Source organism: Xenopus laevis, chromosome 1S (assembly GCF_017654675.1).
Source record: "Xenopus laevis strain J_2021 chromosome 1S, Xenopus_laevis_v10.1, whole genome shotgun sequence".
Taxonomy (NCBI): domain Eukaryota; kingdom Metazoa; phylum Chordata; class Amphibia; order Anura; family Pipidae; genus Xenopus; species Xenopus laevis.
In genome coordinates, this window is record NC_054372.1 from 118,849,127 (window position 1) to 118,853,820 (window position 4,694).

Genomic DNA, 4,694 nt, shown 5'->3' on the forward strand with positions numbered 1-4,694 from the left:
CCTGCTTGAAAGTTAAATGCCCTTTGTTTGGTGAATTCTTGTATGCGTGACACAGGGCAAGTACAGCTCAAAACACAACAGGTAGTGGGAATAAATACACTTTAGCAGCTAGACCTTTCTTCCTTATATTTTTGATGTCTATATTATTATACCAAATACATATTCCTAAAAATGAGTTGCTGATTTAAAGTTTTGGGGTTTTTGTGTACTCCTGGTGTGCTGGTTGCCCTTTTTCAGTCCCTCTTGAAATGACAGTAACGCAAGAGCACTAAAATGTGCCTGTAATTATTTAACTACAAGATTATCTCTGTATTTGTTATTAGGTAATAGGTGAACACAATGTATGGCAAGCTTTAGAGCAGGTTTGTGTCGTTCCTTCGGTAGCTCAGTTGGTAGAGCGGAGGACTGTAGTGGGAATGCCAGCTGTCATCCTTAGGTCACTGGTTCGATTCCGGTCCGAAGGACTTGTTTTTTATAATAAAAAAAAAAAATGTAATTGCTTCCTTGAACAGTTTTAAAATAGCTTAATTTGTAGCCACGATGTATATCTATCTACCTATTTACACATGTTTTTCCTGTGTTTGAATAATTAATGAGCACAACTTATATGTAAGATAACTGCAAAATACATTCCCCTGCACTGAGGAAACAACAGTATGTGGAAATAGAATATTTATAGCATGACATATATTTATGTCATTTATTATTCATGGCAAAATTGACCATAGTGTATGTGAATAAGTGGCCATGCTGTTTTCTCTCACATGATTGACAGCGTGTTCCCCTCTGCTGTCAGGGAGGGCCGAGCTTCTGCTTCTTCTGTCCCATACACAGCTTTCTGTACGGCTCGTCTTGTAATAAAAGTCCTGATAGAAGCGCATGGGAAATGCATAGGATGGGGGTGGGGAGCTCAGTCTGACACTGTTGGAGCAGCAGTTCCAGGCAGTATTTACTTGTGAGAGATGGAAGTGGATTGTCCCCTTGGAATCCGAACTGCAGACTCTAAGGGCTAAACTCCACAGGAGATTTTGTAGGATGGTGTTGGAATGACAAAATACAACTGCATCCTACAAGCCAGATGCAGTTGCATGGGTCAACATATTTATAATTGGACTGACACAAAAATGCAATGTGTAAACGACATGGAAATGTTTCCATCTGACGTGCTATGACTGCTGGATTGGAACACAGCATGCTTCATCTTCATCCGACAAGATAAAATGTGAGGGTGTGTGACTGACTTTTTTTCCCCATTGAAATAAACTGACTGTCGGATGTAGACTCATGAGCAAACAACACCACTCGGAGATTAAATTTTGTAGGATCCAAGAAATCTCATTGTGTTGCATGGCAATATCAGATAAAATCTGACCCTCGAAATCTGATCAAAATCTGCCATGTAGTTTTAGGGCAGAGACACACTCTGCTATTTCGGAAATTAGGCACCCAGCGACAAATTGCTTCTTCTTCGGGCAACTAATCGCCCAGAACTGCCTTACCACCAGCTAGAATGTAAATCGCCTGCAGGGTGGCAGTCAGAACGCTTCATGTTTCCGAAGTCCCCAGATGATTCCTTGTGAGGCAACTTCGGGCGACTTTGGAAAGCCGAAGCGTTCTGAGTAGAGATGTGCGGGCCGACCCGAGGCCCGTGGGACCCGCGGGTTTACAGAATTTATATAGACTTCCGCCTGCCCCACCCCGTCCCTTTTGTGACGTCACTGCGGGGTGGGCGGGCACGGATCTATAAATAAAGGGGAGCAGCGGGCCTGGGTCGGATGTGGGTAGGGAGCGGGCGGGTTAGGGGCACATCACTAGTTCTGAGTGCCATGCTCGTCTTGTAATAAAAGTCCTGATAGAAGCGCATGGGAAATGCATAGGATGGGGGTGGGGAGCTCAGTCTGACACTGTTGGAGCAGCAGTTCCAGGCAGTATTTACTTGTGAGAGATGGAAGTGGATTGTCCCCTTGGAATCCGAACTGCAGACTCTAAGGGCTAAACTCCACAGGAGATTTTGTAGGATGGTGTTGGAATGACAAAATACAACTGCATCCTACAAGCCAGATGCAGTTGCATGGGTCAACATATTTATAATTGGACTGACACAAAAATGCAATGTGTAAACGACATGGAAATGTTTCCATCTGACGTGCTATGACTGCTGGATTGGAACACAGCATGCTTCATCTTCATCCGACAAGATAAAATGTGAGGGTGTGTGACTGACTTTTTTTCCCCATTGAAATAAACTGACTGTCGGATGTAGACTCATGAGCAAACAACACCACTCGGAGATTAAATTTTGTAGGATCCAAGAAATCTCATTGTGTTGCATGGCAATATCAGATAAAATCTGACCCTCGAAATCTGATCAAAATCTGCCATGTAGTTTTAGGGCAGAGACACACTCTGCTATTTCGGAAATTAGGCACCCAGCGACAAATTGCTTCTTCTTCGGGCAACTAATCGCCCAGAACTGCCTTACCACCAGCTAGAATGTAAATCGCCTGCAGGGTGGCAGTCAGAACGCTTCATGTTTCCGAAGTCCCCAGATGATTCCTTGTGAGGCAACTTCGGGCGACTTTGGAAAGCCGAAGCGTTCCGAGTAGAGATGTGCGGGCCGACCCGAGGCCCGTGGGACCCGCGGGTTTACAGAATTTATATAGACTTCCGCCTGCCCCACCCCGTCCCTTTTGTGACGTCACTGCGGGGTGGGCGGGCACGGATCTATAAATAAAGGGGAGCAGCGGGCCTGGGTCGGATGTGGGTAGGGAGCGGGCGGGTTAGGGGCACATCACTAGTTCTGAGTGCCATGCCACTGGCGATTTACATTCCCGAAGAAGAAGCGATTTGTTGTTGAACGACTAATCCCCCGAAATAGCAGCAAGTGTCTCTCCCCTTACCCTAAGGGGAACTTGCAGCACTGAGGATGGCAGCGGCAAATGTGAGCCGGTGTAGTGGGGGGCCCAAACCAACACCCATTTTTAAAGGCATAAGACCACCATTTAAAGGGATGGGTTTGGGGGTGCTACAACCACACGGAAGGGAGGACAGCTCTGAAATGGCATGTTTGGAGCAGACTGACTCTCAGAGTACACTGGAAAGCAGCATCTACTCTAATATGAGCAGTGGGGGAGTGCAAGGAAGGAAAGGCAGGTTTTAGTTACAATATAGGGGATTCAATTATTAGTAAGGTGGATAGGGTAAGGGTAATCTGTCACAAGGACAAGGAATAGGGCAGCCATTCAAAGCTGAAAAAGGAGAAAAGGCACATGATACACAGCAGATAACAGACGCGCTCTGTAGTATACAATGGTATTCTTCAGAACTGTTATCAATTGTGTATGTTGTGCTTGAATGGCTGCTCCCATGGCTACACAGCAGCTTGTTTATATAAACTATAGTAGAGTTTCTGAAGCAAACACACCAGTTTTACCAGTGCAGGGCAACAGTACATTACATTTTTACTCCTTTTAAAGACTTTCATTTTTTGGTGTTACTGTTCCCTTAATCGGTTGACCCTTCCCATTTAAACCCCTCTATAATGAACTCCTCCTTATTTGTAAACTGAGATGAAGCACAGAGTGCAGCACTGACAGGTACAATGGGGCCCTGTACTTAATGCTCAACTGAAGCAGACATTAAATACAAGGCTCAGTTGCATCTTGTGTGCCCTGGCATTTCTTTCTTGGGTGTGGGCAAATGTGCACCAGGGTAGTAACCCACAGCAATCAAGTTCATAAATGAGCCAATCTGTGTGTTATTTTGGAAGGGAACTACCAGGTCATGCCTATGTCCCACCCAGAGTATATACATCTTATAATAAAAGAATATGCTTTTCAGAGCAAGTCCTGTTTAATTTGCTTGTAATGGGCAAAGGTGTATATATTGTATTCTATGGCAGGAAGCTGGTATCAGAGAGTTGCATGACACAGTTGAGTACTATTGGGTAAGGACCAGGGTATAATTCAGAGGTCAGGAACAGATCAGTTCAGGCAGTAACAGTCCATAGTCATGACAACAGCCAGCCAACCAATGGATGTTTCTTTTAAAACATCTTGGTTCCTCAAAGTAATAAAAAGATGCACAATATGGGCAAACTTTTCCAGATGCCTCCTTTAAACTTGCAGATCCTCATTGTGACTTCCAAACTGTCCCTGGGTGCAGTATAACTTCTAGGAGTGCATGAATCCCAGATTTAGTTCAGAATTGGACTAATCAAAGAATCAAAGTGACTTGTATGTGTATGTATAACTTTATTTGTGTGCTGTACAATGCATAAAAGTACAATATATATATATATATATAAAAGTATACACGGGAAGACAAATCACAATAAATATGCAAAGAGCTTAAGTGCTATGAGACACAGTGGGAAGGAGGTCCCTGCCCCATAGAGCTTACAGTCTAAGTATATTAATAGCTGGAGAACAACAAGTCCTTTGGACTGGAATCAAACCATTGACCTAAGGATGACAGTTGAAAATCCCACTTCAACCGGAGTCTGATTTTTTTTTATGCACTCTTTTTTTTCTGGGATATAGCTCATTTGCAAATGCTAATTGGGGTTCAATTCAATTGTACCCTTAATGTTGCAAATAAAAGAAACCATGGATTTGGTGCATCCCTATTTAGTGCAAGAACTACAGCTGTGTTCAGAAGAATAGCAGTGTGATTAAAAAAGTTACTAAAGCTCA

The 4,694-nt window shown here is 43.7% G+C and overlaps 1 non-coding gene across 1 annotated transcript; it reads left to right on the top strand.

Annotated features, from left to right (window-relative positions):
• Positions 1-374: 374 nt before the first annotated feature.
• On the top strand, positions 375-464 carry trnay-gua. Its single transcript is given in 2 exon segments — positions 375-411; positions 429-464. It is a non-coding gene; the product is annotated as a tRNA-Tyr (tRNA).
• Positions 465-4,694: the final 4,230 nt, after the last annotated feature.